This window comes from Manis javanica, chromosome 16 (assembly GCF_040802235.1).
Source record: "Manis javanica isolate MJ-LG chromosome 16, MJ_LKY, whole genome shotgun sequence".
Classification (NCBI taxonomy): domain Eukaryota; kingdom Metazoa; phylum Chordata; class Mammalia; order Pholidota; family Manidae; genus Manis; species Manis javanica.
In genome coordinates this window covers 475,103-498,915 of record NC_133171.1, presented here as the reverse complement: position 1 = coordinate 498,915, position 23,813 = coordinate 475,103, and the positions used below count along the sequence as shown (strand labels likewise).

The 23,813-nt window shown below is 39.2% G+C and overlaps 1 long non-coding RNA gene across 1 annotated transcript in view; it reads right to left on the bottom strand.

The window, feature by feature from the left end:
* LOC140846683 (uncharacterized) overlaps positions 1-23,813 on the bottom strand; it is a 141,132-nt gene that overhangs the window by 5,557 nt on the left and 111,762 nt on the right. The window lies entirely within an intron of this gene.

Below are 23,813 nucleotides of genomic sequence, written 5' to 3'. Positions count from 1 at the left end.
CTACCTTTATCTTGCATCTACCTACCACTTCAGCACTATATTAAAAATAATAATAATAATAATAATAAGGGAGAAATGTGGGACTCACATATAAATCAAGTATAAAAATCAAACGAATATTCATATTTGACCTGATTGTTTATAGTTCATAATGCGTGATCAAAACTGAAAGTTTCTGTGATGACTGCCCTTGTACCGTTCACCATGTAAGAACTTATTCACTATGTAAGAATTTGTTAACCATGTAAGAACTTGTTCATTATGCATCAGAAGATTGGAGACTGACGAGAATTAGGCTTGGGGTGGATTAATGATTGTCCATTGAGCACTGAGTCCTCTATACAGAATTTTATTGTTGTTAACAACCATTTGATCAATAAATATGAGAGATGCCCTCTCAAAAAAAAAAAAGTAATCATGACATTTGGGTGGAAATGTTAATATTACTAATGGGGTGAAGATAGAATTGCCAAATAAGATACTGGTTTTTTACTTGCTAAATCTGGCAGCCTAAGGTAAAAGAGCTCTGATAAGTGCTGCAAAAAGTAATTATGAATCAAGTTATACCTATTTGATTCATTCTCCACATGGATCAGAATTTTCATTCCTGAACTTTATTATTGTTATTAGAGGATTGAGAATCCCTTTGAACTTGTGTCCACATTATGTTCGGCAGCCCTAACATTGAAGTAGACAGAGCAGGACACTCCCATGCCACAGAGGCAGGTCCTTCCAAGTGTTCTTGCTGAGCCATAAGAAGTTGGGGCTTCCAGCCTTCTGGAAGTATTTGGGAAGATTAGCTACCTTTCACTAGCTGCCCACTCAGCAAAGAGTGACTCATCTGAATGGTGAGCTTGGGAAGGAGGTCCTGAGCATTTTAGCCCAGCCCCTTCCAGGCTCTTTCTCAGTCTCACCTACCCACAGCACATGCACATTCTTCTCCAGGTGGAAAACAGCCTGCCCCTGCCAGGATGCCTGTCGGTCCCCAGCTGTTCAATATGTGACTGGCTGGTGAAGCCAATCCAATTCAAAAAGGAGAGATAGGAGGACTGTTCCTTGCTTTAACTCTATCCTATATCCTCCGATCCAGTTTTACCAGCAATAAAGCTTCTTCAGTGGTCCTTATCAGACTCTTGTGTCTCGGTTGGTTCAGAACCCACATGGGAAAGGGTAGTGGCCACTTATCAGCTCCTGACAGACCTTACTGGTCAGGAAAACAGATCATCACACTTGGAGTAGTCCCCCACCTTGTGTTTAAATAAAATGTTAGCATCTCTAGAGCTACTTTATCACAGCCAGACTGTTGGAGCCTGAGGCCATGCTAAAAAAAAGATCACTGGAATGCCATGCAAAAGATGGGGTCAGTCATTCAGAGGTTTATTTTTCTAAGCTTCAAAAGCCCATAAAAATGGTCTCAGGGAAATAAAATATGTAGAAGGGAAATCTATAAATAGTATAAAATAAAAAGTTATTAAAGATTGATTTTTAAGGATGTCAGACCTTTATCATCTAATCTCATCTTGAAAAACAAGCTTAAAGCAAAAGGGAATACCAACTATAAACCTCCCATTGGAGGACCTTTGTGCTGTTCCCAAGGGAAAAAACAGCTTCCAAGAGGATATTTGTAGCATCTGCCTTCACAGACATCAGTGACCACTTCTTAACGCATGATCTGGATGCATTACAGCCCAGATGACAGGGAAGGCGGGGGCACGTGTGTTTGAGGAGGCACGTGGTGCCCACCAAAAAGACCTATGGCTTCCCACAAACTTTCCCTAAGAGGCCCCCAAAGAAGTAACTCTTTGCTCTAATAACTGAGTTTCACCCCCACTTACCAGACCATCCCCTTGGGTCTTACAGCATCCTCTGGCCATCCCATTGGTTGTGCTTTTGGTCTTCACACTTCACTCAGGTCATTTTCAGAGCCAAACTGAGGACTCTTCCCATCCCCACGATTACAGGATCCAGAGAGAGACTGTCTCTCTTCTCCAATGGAAGCCATTATTCTAGGAGGGCCTCATCCTATCCCTTCTCTTCCTCCCTGCCTTCCCCACATCCTTTGTCTCCCTGCTGGCCTCCTCCCCACTTCACTAACCCACACACCCAAACTCCTGCACAGCTCGTGTTGCCCTCTGAGAACCATTTGTGCAGAACTCACTGGATGAAGTTGGCAGGTAAGGTACTCCAACAACCAGCATTCAATCACAGATTCTTACTGCTGGTAGGGGTACCAGTAGGCTGTGAATAAAATGACTTTTCTATGAACCTTCTCAAGATCTCCCTGGGTTTGTTAGCAGCATAACTGACCACCAGGCATCATGAAACAGGGAGGCCCCAATTTATAAACAGTACTTGGAAGTTTGAGCTCTGTAAAGCTCTGCACAGTACTGGCGGCTGTCCTGAAGTGACAGGGATGGACTGTCACTCGAGCTTGCTTTTTCTCTCTCTGAGTGGTGTTAAAGGAGTGGACAGGAAAGCCGTTCACTCTCTAGTAGGCTTAGGAGTCAGTGCTGGAATCAATATGAAGGACAGCAAAGCACCGGTAAGACACCACTGAATCTGAACATTGCTGATCCCAACAGGAAGCTCCACTGTCATCTCTCTAAGGGGTAGGGTACAGCCCAGCTAAAGTTGGGATTTATTCCCTACCTGTGTGCAAGAGTATCAGAACCACTTATTTAGACAATTCCTAGAGGATGTTAATACAGTCAGCAAATTCAGCCTGATTCTGAACAACAACGTATCAGTCCAACTAGCTATAAGGCAATATGTAGACCAGGGGGAAAATTAGCTCCTCTCTTTTTACTTACCAGTTTTAGCCATGACTAAAGATAGTTTGAGCACGCCTTTATTTATTCTGTTAGAATGAATGAAGTAAAAGTTACTAGAGATTATTCCACGCCAGATGGCCTAAGAACAAACTTCCTTGTTCAAATTCTAAGATCAGATCCTAGGATCCTGTAATCTATCTCTATATAACCTAATGACCAAAATTCCCTACATTTGCATAAATATAAGTTTGTATATAATTATTTGAGCTTGGAGAAAAATAAAGATGCATTCTAGTTTGCAAATATAACTTGGTTATAATATGAGAGAAAAAGATACAGAGAGAAGGATTTGTAAGTCAAGCAAAAAGACAAAAGAAAAAAATGAGATCACAGAACATTACCAATAATCATCCCATTCTCTAATGTTGAAGTTTTTAAATTTAGACTTTAAAAAGTTGTATAATTTCAAAATTAAACAATAATGCAAAGGAAAATTTTAAAGACAAAGACGGTAACCCTTCTATATTTGGGTAAAAGTCCTGTGTTTCCCCTGCACCCACTATTCCTGCCCATCATAAAACTGGTAGTACTAACTTAGAATTGCTTCTGTGCTTGCTTCCAGAAACTTCTCAGTGCATCAGCCATGTGAGAGTGGGGACTGTATTACATTGTTCCTCCACTAATATTCATGGCTCTGAGAATAAGGTAATAGACAGTCAATGGATTTTTTAACTGAAATTTTTAACTTGTCACTCACTCACTTCCAGTGAATTTTCTCATAGACCAGACAGGAGACAGGTGGATCACCCCCACTTAACTAAAAACAGACAAGAGCACGGCGTTACAGGAAGAACGGGAGTGGGAGAACTGCACTGCACACCAGTAGTATAACATAGCGATTTTAGGAATTTTTTGAAAAACATTTTCCCTTTTCTAATTTCAGATCTGATGGAGACTGTCCTGTTTTAAGAAACAAAGTTCGGTGATGATGCGCAAATAAGCAAAAATTAGATGTCATTTGCCTTGTGAGCCGGGTAAGCCTCATCATTTATCTCTTCCTCGGTCACTCCCTCTGTTGGCTGCCATGAAAATCTCCGAGGTGAACTTGTAGGAATGTTTCTCCTCTGAACAGAGAATCAGGAGCTGAATTTTCCATTTCAGTGCACCATTTGTGCCTTCATCATTCAGGAATGTTGCATTAACTTTAACAGAGATAAAAAAAATTGTTGCAGCCATACTTTACAGATGCTTTTAAAAGAACTTCTGCTGAATTGTAATCATCTCTCAAAATTGGTTGTGAGTGTCTGTTTAATGAGAACTTCTTCATAATTTTCTAGCACGTTGTTAATTCACAAGAATTTATATCATTAAGGTCATTAAACTATGTTATTTGCTATGGACTATTAAAGAGAATGCCAATAATTTAAACTTACTCCTTGATCCTGCAAAAAAAAAAAAAGTTGATTATATATCTTCATTCTTTTCATTATATATCTCCATTCTTGCCTTTTAAAAACTGGAAATTCTCACCAATTAATTTTTTCAATTGTTAGATTTTCTGTGTAAAAAGATACCATTTGGTTGGGGGGAAAAAACCTTCAACTTAAATGAAAAAGTCTCCCAAAACATTAGTAAAGTCATTTTATTTCACTCCAGTAATTATGTAAAAGGTGAAATTTATACTTTCCTCCCCCCTCCCCCACCTTCCCTCCCAGTAGGTGGACATGGCCGCATGCGCAGTCCACAGAAGCAAAATACGCTTAGCTGTCAGATTCCACGGGCTCCCAAGAGCTTCAGACATGGAACATAAAAAAAGGCAAGTTACAGAAGCCACTAAAATTTTACACTGGCTTTGTGAGTAGGATTAACGCATTTTAACAAAACTCTGAAAGGAACGCTGGCCGCTCTGCATCTGTCAGAGCCGTCAAACCTCCCAGTACGCTGACCTTCCTTATAAACAGTAAGTATATTGTAAAACCATTTATTGCCACTATAAAAATATTTTGACTATTTTACCCAACTGCCTAAGTAGGACACCTGATACTAGTTAAGAAAACAAAAAAGATGCCCCTGTCCAGTCAAGCCTTGTAGAATTTGGGGAGGGCAGAGAAGAGGAGAGTCACTTTTCTGTTAAACAGCTTGCAGCAATCTGTTTCAACAGCTCATCAAAATGAAGTCTCCTTTCTCCTCGTGGCCCATTCCTACAGCACCTGTGAGGGACCCAGCTCCAGGCCAGGCGTTTCTTCGGGACAGAGCCCAAACTACTGTCTATCCAAAGAAACCTAGATGCCAACAACCCATCTTCAGGGACATCCTAACCATACCCTGAGCCTTTAAAAGGTGTCCCTTCCTGCAGGGGATGCAACCCTGAGGAGCAGCAGCCTGGAATTCAGCTCCCTCCCAGCCCCTCCTGCTTGGCACTGGGCTGAGCACCCAGCACACCTGGGCCATGCCCCATTTCTGCCGCTGGGCAGCTCTTCCTACACCTTTTCCATCCCACAGGCTTGTGTGTTTACCAAAAAGACCCTATTCTTAGTGCCAACAAGAAACCCAGAAGCCAATGCTTCTTTCATGGGTATGGACCGAGAGCCTGTAGGTCCAAGTAGACCCTGGCCAGACAATATATAAAATTAAATCTCTTGCCTGCAACAGGTAGCAACCAGCTCAGGAAACCGACCCATTATCCACAGTAACCAGCTCAGGAAGCCAGCCTGCCATCTAGAAGTCAGACTTAGAAAAAGCCAGAATACTATGTCTAGTAACAATCCAGGAAGCCAAACAATAAACCAGTAATAATCTTTTCCATGTGCTCAGGACTTAATTAATAACTGACAGCTTCCAACTTAGGAACAACCAGAGAAATATGTTCCCATACCCAGTCACATAGGCCCACTTCTTGAAAAGAAAGGTGGATAACAGGACTGCCCTCCCAGCCTCAGCCCTCACACCACCCTTGAAATCCAGCCATCCTGGCCCTACTGTGTCCCAAACATAGAGAGCACACTCATCTCTCCCAGAATGAAAGTAAATGTTTGCCCAACACTCGAGGCCAGATACAAAGCCACTTCCTCTCTTTATCGTCTCCTTTCTTCCCCACGCAAAATGACCGGCTCCCTCATATATTTGCAGAACTGCTGCATAGGACATCCCAGCAGCTGGCCGATATGGCCATCCGCTCAGATGCCCTGCAACTCGTCAAGGGCAGGAGCTCGATCATTGTCCGCCATCTCCCAAAATGTAGTGAAATACACAAAGTAAGGGAGGGAGGGGGAAAGGAGAAAAAGAAAAGAAGGAAGGAAAGAGGGAAGAAAGAGACAAAGAGAGGGAGAGAAGAAAGAAGAAAGGCAGGGAGAGAGGGAGGGAGAAGGAAGAAGAAGGGAGGAAAAAGGAGAAAACAAGGAAGACAAATGAAGAACTGCCTAGCACATCCTACTTTTATAGTGGGTTTTCTATGCAGACCGTCCTCTCTCTCCCAGTGCCATTGCATTCAGGCACACCTCATAGCGCAGTCAGATCAGAGTGCATGTGAATTGCTCACACTAAAACAAAGCGTGTATACTTCCCCAAAGTCAGTAAGCACCAGCCCTTCTTCCTGGCACTGTAGCTGGGCAGATGGTTTGTGTGAACCCACCTGGGCCCTCCCTGGCTCCGGGCCCTCCTTCCTCTTCCCCGCCACCCTCACTTTGGCGTCTGTGACATGAGAACCACAGCACCAGCTCAGAGGACCACTATGACACAATTAAATGAGACAAGTAGGTAAAATTTCTGGCACATAAAGGGCAGACAATGTATGTTCATTTCTTTCTCTCATTTGATTTTTCTCATTTTTACTCAGGCATCTAGGATCAGAATTCAGATGCCCTGGTTGCTTAAATCCTGGATTGCTTTAGGCACCCAGTTATACAAGTTAATAATAATTTTCCCTTAAGAGCAGCCCAAACTAAAAGCTTTTATGTTTTGGATTAACAGCTCCCAAACAAGAAGCTACATTTGCAAGCAAATCCATCTTCACTGATGAAATAGGGTCACGGATCTCAGAGACAAAGCTGCTGGGCCCTGGCATCTGTGAAGCCCTTTTCTCCCCGTGGGCTCGATTCAGTCACCCTTCCCTCCCCATCCCTGCTCCTTTCTCCTCGTCAGGACGAAGGCTACCCAGACACAGTTGGACAGATGCAAGCCTCCAAAAGTGCTCCACATTCCAGGGAGCTGAACAACAGTGAAAACAAAAATATTGCCCGAGGCCAGGATAACAGCGCTGGGGATGTTGGGCATGAAATAGGCTGTCCGTCTGACTTCACGAGCGCCCAGCGGCACGCTCAAAGGGCAGCTCCGCGACCTCACCCCTCTCCCGGAATACCTGCTCCCTCTCTGGCTTTATTTATAGTGGTTGCCATCAAAGCAAAGAGTGAAAAATAGCTTGGGCAGTTTGAGGGGGAGGGGAGGAAAGGGGGAGAAGGGGGAAGAGAAAGGAGAGAAACAATTGAGACAAGGAATTTGAATTGCATTCAGTAGCAGAGGGGAAACTACTAGGTAACAGTTTAAGTGAGTGCAGTGAACCGCTCCAAAGAGTAGCTTAAAGTTAGTTTGAAAGGTGAGGTTCATCCTGATGCCCTTTCTAAACTCTGTTCGGGGTTATTGTCCAAGGAATTAGCTCAGGAAGGCTCTAGGATGTGTGATCACAGGTCTCTGAGTGCTGGCCTCAGTCTTTGTGCCATTTATTTGCACAGCTGTGAGGAGAACTGCAAATGTGCGAGCAGCCTTCCTTAAAGGCTGAAGAAGTGCAGCATGAAGCGTATCAGCTTCCACCTAAGGACTGCCTTTCTGCCCAACACCAGGAAGGGGGGCAGACTCAAGCTCAGAGCCCATCTGGCTCACAGTCAAGCTGACTTCACTCTCAGATGTTCCCTAGGAAGGGGTGAATGTGGGAAGCCCAGCATGCAGTGGGAGCAACAAGCTGTTTGACTTCAGTTCTGAACCATACTTGTCTTTTGAGTATACCCTGCAGGAAAAGGGTAGAGTGGCCCTAACATTGTCAAGGCGACACAGAGCAAAGGTTGGAGACTCACTAACATCCAGAAAACCCTGGGGAAAAACTCTGTGTCACCCTTTGAAATCTGTCTTGCCCCCAAAAGAGCTGAATTTTCCCTCTTCTGTGTTCTGTACCCATGTAATCCATGCCTGATGATAACACAGATCATATTTGTTACCATCTATGAATTTGTGCGTCTGTCTGCCCAATAGACCATGAGCCTCTCAAGGGCAAGCATATGCCTCATTCAGCTTTATATCTCCAGCACTTAGCACAGTGTCTGGAATATTATAGATATTCAGTAAGTGGTCATTGTATAGCTGGATTAAATTGAACAAACGCTAGAAGAGAGAGGCCGTTCCTCAACTGGTCATCACTGAGACCAAAAGTGATAGTGAGAAGTCCAGACACACAGGACACATCTGTGCTTCAGACAGGCTCCCACCTTTTCCTGCCCCTCCCTGTCCACAGCGCCCTCCTCCCAAATACCCACACACTCCACTTCCTCATGTCCTCTGGCATTTGGTCAAATGACATTTTCTCATGGAAGCTTACCTTAGCCACTTGACTTGGAGTTGTTACCTTCCACTGCACCAGGCATCTTTCTTATTCTGCTTTTCTCTTCTTCCTACAGCACTTACAATTTTCTATCATAAAATACAATTTAACTTTTCTACTACTGTTTTTTGCACATCTCCCCCAATGGAAGGTAAGCCCCACAAAGTCAGGGATTTTTCCACTGTCTTATCCACTTCAATATCCCCCACACTTAGAACAATGCCTCATCTGTAGTAGGTGTATACTAAAAATATGTTGAATGAGTAATTGGATGAAGGAAGGAAGGAAGCAACTTATCAAATGCAACTTTGGAAAAACTAAGAAAAGAAGCTACCACCAAAGAAGTAATTGAGGTACACAAAGGATGAGCTTGTCAAACCAGTGCCATATGCATGCGAAATACTACTCAGTGTCAAGCTTTACTGGTCATTTTAAGGATCCAAGTCATTAAGAGTCACACAGACGCAGCCAGAGGTCTGGAATTGCCACTGAAGCTCTCCGGGTCCTTCTCATCACACCAGATGCTCTCTGGCTTAGATTAACATGCAACATTTCTAAGCAATGTGTATAGTTCATTATCACCTGCAGAAGAGTTCCATCTTCTGTACAGCACATCCATTTTTCCTCAGATAGTCTGTGCATCTTTTTGCAGGGAGCAATACTCCATAAACGCATACATTCCCTGTCAGTTTATAATGCGCCATCCTAGGCAACCAGTTACATCCTGCTAAAAACATCCCATAGATAAGGACTCTTCTTGCTGTCAAATACCATTAGGTTATTTGCCAGACTGTCTGCCAATTACCAGGTTTACACGGAAATTAGACTGAGTTACCTGACTTTCCCTTTTTCCGGGGATATTCCCCAACTTCCAAAACCCTGTAGTAAAGGGAAAGGATGGGTTGAAGACCTGCTGCTTAATCCTCTCCTTCCCAGATATAAAAGGAACACAGGGTCAGAGTTGCTATGAAGCCGTTCCAAAGTTATTAGAAGTGAGAAAGAAAATGATAGAGAAAGGGGCAACTAGAACAGCCTAATCATGTCACGTGGACTTCTGGTCTATTCTGGATGGAGCTAAATGCCCTACTTCCCATCCCTCATTCCTGCCTGCTGCCTCTTGTGGCCTCACTGTTAAGAGTACGAGGGATCAGCGGTCATCGGCCATCGCTCCAAACAGCTGGGTCAAAGGAATGGCTCTGGATTCCTCATTCAGGCCTTAGGTTACAGAGCCACTTTGAAATCTTAGAATGTGAACTGGACCAGCTGTACCATAGGTATTCCCACCACGCTACAGAGAACCTCAGATACTCATACAAAGCAACTCTATCTTGGGGGATGTCTCCGAGAGGTTCAAATAGGAGAACTGGTTAGTGGGTCATCTAGTCAGGAGTATAGGCCAGAGCTGTTGACAGTCTCACCTGAGCATGTTCCCCCAAGCAAATCTCTGGATGTACCTGCCCAGGGCTGAAAGCCTTTTTGCTCCCTTTAAAATCTTGTGGAATCTGGGCATTCCTCCCTTCAGTCTGGCCTGGAATGGCCTCAAAGGCAAAGGGAAAGAAGGATCAGCATAAATGCCTCTCTCTCTGTTCAAAGAGGCACATGCAGCTGGTCCCTGCACACATCAGAAATGAATGAACAAGAAACACTCCTGGTGTAAGTTACCCCTTAGCCAGGAAGCAGCCACTTCTGGAAATGGCCCTCACTCTCTTGGACGCTGATTCATGAATCATCACTTCTCTGCGGAAATACTGCCCTCGTGGCCAGAGAAATGCAGCCTCTGAAAAGCTCTTGCTTAACCAGAGGCTCTTCGCTGCATCACACCCCAGTCAGGTTAGCCTGATAGGCTTAGGCCAGTCTGGGAGTTCTGTGTAGCAGCCACTCACATTATATAATCGCAGAGGTTCTGATCAAACAGACACAAATCCCCAAGCACTTTCCTGTGTCCCAGGGGATGCCTCAAGACAGGCTTCATCCCTGTGGGCTTGACACTTCTTCAGTTCTGCTCAAGTTTAAATGCCATATTCCAGGGTAACATTTTTAGCTTAACATTTAGTCTAAAACTGGCCTGATGTTTAGCTGTTTTTTCCACTTAGAATCATGGAGATGAAATCGTTCCTAGAAATTACACTCCCTATTTCAATCCTTCTATTGTAGAAAATGGGGATGTTTCAGGCCAAAGAGGTAACATGGTTTACCGGATATCCACCCTACTATAAACGGGTAACCAAACCACACTAGGCCTATAGCTCCTGATTCTCTCTCCCAGGCTCTTTCTACTATGACTGTCTTGGCTTCGGTGTAAATAAATATAAGGAGATATTTCCTATAAGCAATGGCAAGTGAGTGGGTATTAGATTTCTGAAGTAGGTAGAGAGGCACAGAGAGAAAATGAGTAGACCCAATTCACAAATTCTGCCTAAGGCTAGACCTTTATGCATTTAATATATGATAATAATAATAATAGATCCACTCAGTCGTTCTTTTCTTCCGAGGGACTAAATTCACCAGTTCTTTTTGATGGTCAGAAAAGAATGATATTTGAGGGCAATGACATTCCATATGCATTACGCCCTTGGTGTCCCAGGGTGCATCTTCCTTGCGGGTTATAATTCTTTAGCTGACTTCTAGCCTACTCCTGGTTCTCACACCAATGACTTACACCCAGGAGTGTATATCTATTATAATTGCTACCTAAAGAGAATAAGAATTACAGATAAGTAATTTTCTTTTTCTAATCTAACCCCCTGGAGGCATTTTAGTAGCTAATATGGGTGATGACAGGCATTTCTGCTATAATTTATACAAATTCATTTTTCTTTATCATGGATTTTAGTTCTCTTACATCACCTGGTTGAAATGGAAGCAGATTTTTTTTTGTCACTGTTTTTACATTTGTAGTCTCTCTTGCAAAGTGCTTAAAATGTCCACACAATTTGAAGAAATTTAGATTATTATCTCCTCTGAAATATCTTTCCTTCAGTTGCTTGCCAATCCCCTTAAAATAATTTATAAAGCATGAACTTACGTAGCTTCAGTGGGACACTATAGTTTGAGTATTTAAGAACATGTGGAAAATAACTAAGTGGACCTAAAGGTCCATTTATAAACAGCTATTTGCTTTGGCAGAGAAATTGGTGATTAAGAGTATAATTTAAAATAATTTGTATGGTACAACATAGAAAAGAATTTAAAGAATGCCTAGAGGTAGATTTGCATAATTGATTTTTATGGTTCTCATGCCTAACACAATGCCAGATGCATGGAAAGATGTCAGCAAATATTAATATAATTAAGAAGTCATCAAATAATGTAGCATTTTGCTCACACCTTCAACCTCCCCACTGACTCCTTCAAAGCCCATTCAGTCCAGCCAGCACTGAGGGATCCAAAACAAGCTAGTATTCTCCAATCAAGAGAGGCCAGGCAGTCTTATACAACCCAGCATCATCTGAGATCTAAAACTGTAGGTGGCAACACCATTAATGGACCATGAGATCAATTTCATAGATCAGGACTCTTTTTGAGTGGAATGTAATATGGTATAGAATGGAACAGAACAGAGTGCATCTCACATGGTGGGAGAAGGCATTGTTTGGCAAAACTCTTTATTTCTTTGTATACAATGGGGATAGGTTATGCTGTAAAATCCATTTCTTTCTGCAGTTCAAAACAAGTTTGAAAGCCACTGTAGTAGGCTGAATGGGAGCTCCCAAAAAGACAGGTTCACATCCTAATCCCTAGAACCTGTGAATGTTACTTTATTTGGAAAAAAGGTCTTTGCAGATGTAACTACGGTAAGGATCTCAAGATAAGGAGACCATTCTGGGACTGTACAGGTGGATCTGAAATCCAATGACAAGTGTTCTTATAAAAGAAAAGCAAAGGGAGATCCGAGATAAAATGAGGAGGAGAGAGAATGTGACCTTGGAGGCAGAGATTGGAGTGATATGGCCGCAGGTCACCAGACACAGGGAGCCACTGAAGCGGGAGGATTGGATTCTATCTAGAGCCTCTAGAAGGAGCTGACTTCTGGCCTCCAGAATCGTGAAAGAATAAATTTCTGTTGTTTTAATCTATGCTGCTAGTGGTAATTTGTTACAGCAGCCACAGGAAACTAATACAGCCATTGATCTAAAAGATACAAAATCCTAGGTGTTTTCACAACTTCAGAGAAACCCCATAGTTACCCAAAGACTTAAGCTCATTCGTTACCCAAAGTTAACCTATATTTTCTAAAAGCCATGGGTTTTATGAAAAACATAAATGTTCAAGGCTCCACAATCTGATAGAGCCCAAAAGGGGGAAAAAGAACCTCCTACACTCAGTCACCAAAACCAAATAAAGACAATTCTCACACAGTCCATTCTTTTCTGACAAGCATATTTTATTAAGCTTAATTTTCTGTGCAGTAGGTATTTTAATTTTCCTAATACAAATTTATAGTGATAGCTATGCTTTTTCAAACTTAAAGAATAGATTAGAAAATCACTATTTCAGACTTCTCCCTAGTCACTACATCCAGCCACAAAAGGAACTTGGCAAGAGACCTCATTTAATAACAATATAATTCTCAATTATTCCTATATCCTTTCCAAGATTGGAGAAAAGAAACGTTATTTCTAGAAATGCGCACATATCACTAAAGACCTACCACCCACTGATAGTCTCACTCATGGCCTTTGGCAACTATAAGATATCCAAGCTATATGGCATATACTATAATCACAGCATGACCAAATGGAATTATAAGGGCTTTATTATAATCTTTTGTACTACTTGTATCAGCAGTAGCTAGTGCTGTCTGTGAATTGCCAAGTACCTACCACAGTTTTAAACTAGTGGCTTTCTTTGGCTACTCTCCAACTTTCCATGAGGACTGTAGTGCATGGCATTTCAGGTAACCAACACTTATAATCCCACAGTAAAGTGAATTATGCAATCTGCCCCTAGGTAAACAGATAAACAACATCTGTGAAAAACACAAGAGGCAAGACAATCCAAATCTCATTCATTCACTTAATCATTATCTTTCTATCATAATGTTAATGACTCATTGCACTAGTTTTAGAACACCTAGTATAATGCTCTGCACATAGTGGTCACTCAATAAGCACATCAAAACTAATTTAATCACATATTTTGAGAAGGTAGCAAAAACTAGATGTTAGGGATAATTATCAAGTAGGGGAAAAATAGAGGTGATTTAAGAGTAGTTATGACAAAAACCATCAACTAGTTCATTGCATTTCTTACCAGCTTTTCCTTTCCCCCTTACATCTAAAAAAACCAAACAAAATAATATTTTCAGACTGGCAGAGGCCTCCCCCAATAACATGTTAGTTGAAGTTCAAAGCCTCTCCCCAACCACAATCCCTCTGATCCTTGGCAAGCCATGGCAAACTGAAATTCACTAGAGACTCACAGGCCTTGCAAAGACAAACCACCCTTCATCAAGGAGATGTTGGCATTAATGAATTGCTGTCTTCATACTCATGGCACTGTCTGTAAAACTGATTTGTGTACATCAGGATGGCTATAAAAGATGACATAAGAAGCCCTTAGTAGTGAACTAAGACAAAGAAAGGGACAGATGGCTGTTAACAGTCAAGGAGTCCCAGAGCTGTTGGGGGGTAGGACATTCACTGTGGTCCAAGAGTAGGCCCCCTTCTCAAGTGGCAGAATTGAGTAGAGTTTGTTTTTTAATTAATATTCTTTTTGGTCTCATAGGATAATAGCAGGAGATAGGACAGTGGAAAGTTATGGAAACACACAGTCCTGGATTTGAAGATTGCTTGCCCCTGATTAAACCTAACTTGAACTGGTGAATTAACTTCGTTAAGCTTCAGCTTTTCTTCCTGTGAATTTAAGATTACACCAGTATTTGGGTTGCTATAATTATTGATTGAGCTAATGTTGGTAATGTGCTTAGCACAGCAATTGACACTGCATTCAGTAAAGTTGTACATTTTTTAAATGCAACCCTGTTCTACCCTGGGTTCACAGCAGCCTAGCAGCATCTAGAAAAACACGTATTATTTTTTCTTCAGGCAGAAATTAGCACATTTCTTCAGTGAGAACAAAATGGATAAACTATATTTTTTCCAGCCTGAACAACACACTGCCACCAGCTCCCTGTGCAAAAATCTCTAATGCTGCCTCCCTTCTGCTGAAAACATCCTCAAAGGTTCCTCAGCTACCATGTATTAGAATTTCATTCAAGACAGCAAAATAACATGGAAAAAGCATGCATTTAAGAATCCATCAGATCTCGGCTTAAATGCTAGTCATACATCTCAGTAAAAGGTGACCTCTAGCAAGTTCCTTAATTTCTCTTTGCCTCAATTTCCCCATTTATAGAAAAGGAATAATAACCCTGTACAAAAAGGGAAATAACTCTTTAGGGTAACAGTTGGTTTTAGGGATTAAAAACCAAGATATACTCAAATGGAAATATCAATGCTTGGTGCAAAATAGGCACTGCATAAATTGTAAAGTTTTCATTCCTTTCCAGCTTCATTCCACATCCCCATCCTTCCATCCCATGCACCACTCAAACTGAGGACTCCCATTCAAAGCCCTGTGTCTTTTCCTTGGTCTTGTTCATGTGGAGCATTCTGCCTGGAGTTTCATTCCCCATCCCCAAATATACAAATTCTGCCCATTCTTCAAAATTTAAATTAAATACAACTTTTCCACAAAGCCTCACCTCTGCCCACCAGAAATAACTGCCTCCTCACTGAGCTTCCTGGACCATTATCTTTGGTCTTCTTGTAACTCTTCATTTTGTGTTTATAGTCACTGCTCTAAGTTCTACATCCTCCAAAAAGTAAACTTCCAAATGTCACAGTCTCTGTCTACATTTTTTTCTTTACAGACCTGGCACACCTCAAGGGCCTCAAAAATATTTGTTGAATGAATTAATCAATAACAAATCATGTGTATTGAAAAAATTTTCTATGAAATATCTATCCTTAACAAATAAGAAACTTAGATCAACCAACTGTACTAAAGCAAAGATTCTGTCTTCCATTTTACTTTTTATGAATATAAAAGAATCTGAATGTTTGTTTATAAGCGAATTAAAGAAGATTCCCATTGCCTGCCTTCAATATTCCACACATTTTATGGCCTCTTCTTTCCTATAAAAAGCAAATGGGGAGCGACATCACCAAGATGGTGATATGGATCATTCCAGGATTCACTCCCCCTCATAAGAACAACTAACCTATCTTCAAGAACAAGGCACCACTGGGAGAATCTTAGAACATGGGGCTGAAGCTAAAGCACCCCCTGTACCTCAGAGACCAAGATGGACTGTGTAGAAGGTAAGGGAAGTGGCTACACATTATTCTCATTGCCCCTCCCCCTGGCCAGCACAGGGGGACATCTCTCCTGAGCCTTCAGTTCCTTCAGTGGGAGAAGAGATGACAGGGAGAACAGATAGCCCTGCCAGCATTGGGGTAATTGTGGAAGTCTCTGATCTTGCACCATGGGGATTACAGGGGAATCTGGAGGGTTCAACCACTGAGAATCTGAGAGGGGTTTGTAACCAAAGTACATGGATCTTTGCAGACCAAGTTCACACCTGCAGAGCATAAGTAGTAATCCCAGGCTTTGCTCATCTGCTCATCCACTGACCAGGGAATTTGTCAGGGTACATATCTACCTGATTCAGATGCTCAAAACAGTTTTGTCAGCCCTAGAGTGTGGTTTGCCCACACCCAGGCTAGGGGCTGAATCACAGCCCCACCCACTGTGGAGAGTGTCTTCCAGTCAAATCTGACCAGAAGGGTTAGTGACAAGTCCTGGAAGCTGTGTAGCCCTGTGGTGCTTGAGCAAGAGGACAAACACAGATCCCATCCTACAGCCTTATTCAGATAGGGACCCAAGCCGGCCATCCCATCCAATTGTTCTCAGCAAGTAGCACAACTCCCATCTCCATCCTCAGAACTCGAACAGTCACTTCACCCCAAAATAAAGCATAATAGTAGGTTCCACATGCCCAAGGAGATGACCAGTGGACACACCCAGAAACCCAAATTGAGCTGACTAGTGAAGAATTATCTCTGCCAAAGCAAACCTGTGAAATCTGAAGAAAGAGCCCAATTACACAAACGCACAGATGCCAACATAAAGAATCAAGGATCACAAAAAATCAGGTAGATATGACACCCCAAAGGAAACTAACAAAACTCCTATAAATGACCCTAAAGAAATCGGAATCTATGAACTGTCAAAGAATTCAGAATAATCCTCTCTCAAGGAAGTTTACTGAACTAAAAGAAAATGAAGACAACTAAGCAAAATTAGGAAAACAAAGCATTAACAAAATGAGAATTTTGACAAGGAAATAGCAACCATTAAAAAACAAACAGAAATCCTAAAGTTGAAAAATACAACAACCAAACTGAAGATTTCAGAAGAGTTTCAAAAGTAGGCTTAACCATGCAGAAGAAAGAATCAGCAATCTGGGTGATAGGAAAATGGAAATTACCCAGTCAGAGAAGCAAAAATGAAAAATTAAAAAGAGGGAAGAAAGCACAGGGAAATTATACGACACAATAAAAAGTAATAACATTTGTATTATGGGAATTCCAGAAGAAGAAAAGATAGAGAAAGGTACAGAAAGTATATTTAAAGCAATAATATATGAAAATTCCTAACCTTGGGGACAGAAACAGATATCCAGATAAATAAAACCCAAAGGACCCCAGATAGACTGCACTCAAATACAGATACACCAATACACATAACTAAATTGTCAAAAGTCAAAAACAAAGAAAATATTATAAGAGAAACAATAGAAAAAGAAATAAATTACATACAAGGGAAGCCCCATAAAAATATCAGTGGATTTCTGAGCAGAAACTTTTCAGACCAGAAGAGAATGGAATGATATATTCAAAATATAGAAAAAAAGTAACTGTCAGCCAAGAATTCTATACCCAGTGAAGCTATCATTCAGAAACAAAGGAGAGATAAATATTTTCTTGAACCAACAAAAGCTGAGGGAGTTCATTGTCACCAGACCTGCCTTACAAGAAATGCTAAAGTGAGTTCCTTGAGTGTAAGTAAATAAATACTAATTAACATCATAAAAATTTAAAGGTTGTGAAAATCTCACTGGAAATGGGAAAGATACAGTCATAGTTAAATTCTTCAATGTGGTAATAATGTGCATAATTCACTTAAAACTCTAGTTTCAAAGTTAAAAATTAAATGAACATAGTAAAAATAACCAGTTATGGTTATTATTATATTATACAATAATCTGTTATTAGTTATGCAATATAGAAAACATAAAGTGTAACATCAATAACCAGTAATGTGAGGTGGAGGAGATGTAAAATTGTAACACAATTTTATCAATTTTATTGATTAATTAAGTTATCAGTTTAGAATAGGATATTATAAGTTTAAGATATTTTGTATAAGCCTTACAATAATACAAAGAAACCCCTGTAGTAGTTATACAAAACAACTCAATAAAAAGTGAAAGCATACAGACACCAAAAGTCAAAAACACAAAGACATCAGGATAAGAAACAAGAAATGGTGATTCTATGGAAAACAACAAAATGGCAATAGTAAGCCCCTACCAGCCAATATTACTTTAAGTATAAATAGATAAAATTCTCCAATAAAAAGACAAAAGATAGCTAAATGGATTAAATAAAACAAGATCAACAATATGCTGCCTACAAGAGACTTACTTCAGTCTTAAAGACACACATAGATTAAGAGTGAAGAGATTAAGAAAGAGACATTTCAAGCAAATGGTAACCAAAAACAATGAGAATAGTTATACTTACATCAGACAAAATAGACTTTAAACTAAAAAATGATAAAAGGAGACAAAGAAGGTCCTTACATATTGATAAAGGAGTCAGTATAACAAAAAGGTATAACAATTGTAAATATTTATGTGATCAACATTGAAGCACCTAATTATATAAAGCAAAAATTAATAGAATTAATGGCAAAATAAACAGTAATGTAATAATAGTTGGGGACTTTAATAACTCCCTCTCAATAATGGATAGTTCATCCAGACAGAGAGTCAATTAGGAAACAGTGGATTTGAACAACACTACAGACCGAAAGGACCTAATAGACACACACAGAGCAACCTATCCAACAACAGAAGAACACACATTCTTCTCAAGCACACACGGAACATTTTCGAGGATAGATCATATGCTAGGCCACAAAATCATCCTTAGCAAACCCAAGAAGATTGGAATCATACCTTCTCTGACCACAATAATATAAACTAAGGGTTCATATCCCAGATGAGCACAATCCCCCCAAAAAAAGCCTCATGTGAAATGTGGACAACTAAAGTAAATGAGGAAAATATATATGAGAAAAACGAAAATATCAATAAAGACATAGAAAGAACTTTTTTAAAGTCAAACATAAATTCTAAAACTGAAAAATATAACACATGAATTGAAAAAAATCATTAGAGGGGTTTGAGAACAGACTTGCAGATGAGGAAGAAAGAACCAACAAACTTTAAGGCAGGTCATTTGAAATCACTGAGGTTAAAGAACACAAGAAAAAAGGAATGCATAAAAGTGAACAGAGTCCAAGGAAGTGATGGGATACCGTTAAGAGGGCTGATATATACATTATGGGAGTCGCAGAAGGAGAGGAGTAAGAGGAAGGGACAGAACTATTGTTTGAAGAAATGATTGAAAGCTTCTTAAATCTGAGGAAAGACACAATTTGCAAATGAAAGGATCTCAACAAATTCTGAGTAGGATAAATCTAAGAGACTCATACTAAGGTACATTATGGCCAAACTATCAACACTCAGAGACAGAGAGAATCTTGACAGTAACAAGATAAAAGCAACTCATGTATAAGGGATCCCCAGTGAGATTATTTGTGGATTCTCAGCAGAAACCTTGCAGGCCAGTAAGCAGTGGGATTATATATTTAAAGTACTGAAATAAAATCTGTCAACCAAGAATTGTTGGTTTCAAATGTCTGTCATTCAAAACTGAGGACATTAAGGCATTCCCAAACAAGCAAAAGCTGGGGGAGTTCTGCATCACTAGACTTACTCAATAAGGAGAACTAAAGAGAGTCCTTTGGTTAAAATGATAGGACACTACCATCAGTAGATGAATGGATAAAGAAGATGTGGTACATATACACAATGGAATACTATTCAGCCCTAAGAAAGAAACAAATCCTATAATATGCAAGCATGGATGGAGCTGGAGGACATTATGCTCAATGAAATAAGCCAGGCAGAGGAAGACAAATGCCAAATGATTTCCCTCATTTGTGGAGTATAACAATGAAGCAAAACTGAAGGAACAAAATGGCAGCAGACTCAGAGACACCAAGAATGAGTTAGTGGTTACCAAAGGGGAGGGGTAAGGGAGGGCAGGTGGGGAGGGAGGGAGAAGGGGATAGAGGGGTATTATGTTTAGTACACATGGTGTGGGGGATCACGGGGAGAACAGTATAGCACAGAGAAGGCACATATTAGATCTGTTGCATCTTACTACACTGACGGACAATGACTGCATTGGGGGTATGGGTGGGGACTTGATTACATGGGTAAATGTAATAACCACATTGTTTTTTCATGTGAAACCTTCATAAGAGTGTATATCAATTAATACGTTAATAAAAAATTTTAAAAATAAAAATAAAAAAAATAATAATAAAATGATAGCACACTAGACAGTAAATTGAAGCCATATGAAAACAAAGTTCTCCAGTAAAGGTAAATACATGGATAAACGTAAGTAACAGTACTATTGTAATTTTGATTTATAACTCCACTTGTTTTTTTGACAGGGTTTTAAAAAACAGTATCTAAAATATATAAACCCAAAGCTAGAATTAGGAAGTAAATAATAAAGATTAGAGCAGAGATCAATAAAATAGAGGATAGAAAAACAATAGAGATAATTATCTAAACCAAGAGTTGAGTCTTTGAAAAGATCAACAAAATGACAAAACTTTAGCTATATTGATTTAAGAAAAGAAAAAGCACAAATAACTGAAATCAGAAATGAAAGAAGACAGTTCTGTCAATATTACAGAAATAAAGAGGACTATAACAGAGTGCTATGAATGATTAACACCAACTGGACAACCTAGATAAAATGGGCAAATTCCTAGAATAATACAACATGCAAAGGTTTTATTATAAAGCAATTAAAAATCTGAATAGATCTACAACTAGCAAGGAGATTGAATCATTAGTCAAAAACTTCCCTAAAAAGAAAATCCCAGAAATAGATGGTTTTACTGGTGAACTCCACCAAATATTTAAAGAAGTAACACCAATACTTCTCTTTAAAACTCTTCTTTTAAAGAAATTAAGAGAAGCAATCACTTCAATACTCATTCTATGAGTTCTGCATTACAGTGATGCCGAAGCCAGACAAAGATACTATAAGAAAAGAAAATATCTGTTAAAGTGAAAAGAAAAAGACTAACATCCTATGAATATTGATACAAAAATCCTCATCAATACACTAGCAAATAGAATCAAGAGTATATTAAAAGAATTATATACAATAAGCAACTTGGATACATTCCTGCAATGCAAGGATGGCTCAACATATGAAAAACAATAAGTGTAGTATACCGCATTAAGAAAATGAAGGCAAAAAAAAACATGATCATCTCACTTAATGCAAAGACAACATTTGACAAAATTCAACACTCTTTCATGATAAAAGCAATCACCAACTGGAGACACAGGGAAACCACTTCAACATAATAAAAGCTATAACTGAAAAACCCACTGCTAACATCATACACAGTGGTGAAATACTTAAGGCTTTCACTTTGATATCAGAAACAAGACAAAGATGCTTGGTTTTGTCCCTTCTATTCAACACAGTATTCAAAGACCTAACCACACCAATTAGACAATGAAAAGAAATAAAAGACATACAAATTGGAAAAGAAGAAGTAAAAAATATTCATTCACACACGTTTTTATATGTAGAAAACCATGAAGATTTCATCACAAGAAAAAAAATAAAATAAATGAATTAGCAGACTTGTAAAGTCAACAACAAAAAATCAATTGTTTCTATATACTTACAATAAAAAATCCAAAAAGGAAATTAAGAAAACAAGCTCCATTCACAATAGCACTGAAAAGAATAAAATATTTAGGAATAAATTTAACTTAGAAAGCTGAAGACTTGTACACTGAAAATTATAAAACATTGCTAAAAGAAATTAAAGAAGATACAAATAAATGGAAAAACAATCTGTGTTCATAGACTCAAAGTCTTAATATTGCTAAGATGTCTTTACTACCGAAAGTGATCTACCGGTTCAATGCAATTCCTATCAAAATACCCAATGATACTTTTTGCAGAAATAGAAAATTTCAGCCTAAAATTCATATGGAATCTTAAGGGACCCTGAGTAGCCAAAAAAATATATTGAGAAAGAACAAAGTTGTAGGTCTCATATTTTCAGATTTCAAAACTTACTACAAAATTGCATTAATCAAAATAGTGTGTTACCAGTATAAAGACAGATATATGGAATAAAATAGGAAGCCCAGAAATAAATCCTCACAGATATAGTCAAATGATATTTGACAATGTAGACAAGTCCATTTAATAGGTAAAGGACAGTTTTTTCAACAAATAATATTGGGAAAACTGGATAGCCACATGCAGAAGAATGAAGCTGGACTCTTATCTTACACCATATAAAAAGATTAACTTGAAAAGCATCAAAGACCTGAACTAAAACTCTTAGAAGAAAACAGAGCTAAAACTAAAACTCTTAGAAGAAAACAGGGGAAAATCTTCATGACATTGGATATGGTACCAAAAGCACAGGCAACAAACGTGAAAACAGATAAACTGGACTTCATCAAAATTTAAAACTTTTGTATATCAAAGAACATAATCATACAGAGTGAAAAGGCAACCCATGAGATGGAAGGAAATATTTGCACATCACATATCTGATATTCAGTTAATATCCAGAAAAATTCCTATAACTCAACAACAACATCAAAACCAACTCAACTGGAAAATGGACAAGGGGCTTAAATGGACATTTCTCCAAAGAAGTTAGTTATACAAATGGCCAATGAGCATATGAAAAGGTGCTCACCATCATTAATTACCAAGAAAATGCCCATCAAAATCACAATGATATTCCACTTCTTAGTATCCATTAGGGTAGTTATTATCAAAAAATAGTAATAAACTTAACATAACAAGTGTTAGTAAGGATATAGATAGAATGGAACCCTTGTGCATTGCAGATGTGCATAGGAATGTAAAATGGCACAACTGATATGGAAAATTGTATAGCGGTTCCTCAAAAAATTAAACATATGATCTAGCAATTTCACTTCTGGGTTCATACCAAAAAACACTGAAAGCCAGTTCAAACAAATATTTATACAGCTATGTACATAGCAGCTTTTTTCTCAGTAGACAAAAGTTTGACATGACCCAAGTGTCTATCAACAGATGAATGGATAACAAAATGTGGTCTATAAATACAATGGGATGTTATTAAACCCTAAAATGGAAGGAAATTCTGACACAGGCTACAACATGGATGAACCTTGAAGACATGCTTAGTGAAACAGCCAGTCATAAGAGGACAAACACTGCTTGATTCCTTTATTTGAGGAACCAGAGTAGACAACCTAATAAGAGAGAAAAAGTGGAATGATATTTGTTTGCTGGAGGCTAGGGGACAGGTGAAATGTGGAGTTAGTGTTTAATAGGTACAGAGTTTCAGTCTGGGAAGAAGAAAACATTCTGTGGATAAATGGTAGTGATGGTTGCAAAACAATATGAATGTACTTCATTCCACTGAACATGCATTTAAATGGTTAAAGTGAAAATTTATGAAAGAAAAATAATTTAAAATACCTGAATCCTTTTCACCCTGTCAAACACATAGAATACAAAGTAGTACTGATGAAAGAAATGTTGTGTTATAAAAATGAGAGATTGCTTAAAAGATGAATGGATGTACCATCTCTTACACACAACGGATGACTCTGTTCCTGGTTGACTGTGATTCTTCATCTCGTTCTCTTCAAACAATGAGTATACCTCCTTTTCTCGAACGTCTTTTATTAAACCATTAGTCTGCAGTAAAAGACTCTAAAACTTAAGAGCTAGATAGCTTTGAATTGTCAAAATCAGAATGAAATTGCAAAATTTTTAGTATCAGAGGAATTAGGGAAGGTATGCCCTAAAGCAATCAAAATTAACAGACTGTTCCGCAAAAAAGAAAGACAGAATCAAGTTATAAAGAGTGTGACTATAAAGGAGTAGCATGTGAGAGACTGAAGGTTTATGGAAATGTTTTTCATGTGACTGTGGTGATGATTATATGAATCTACACATGAGTTAAAATTTGCAGAACCATACACCAAAAAGGAGTAAGTAAAAAGTGTTTTCAGCAGTACAATCCCCATGTTT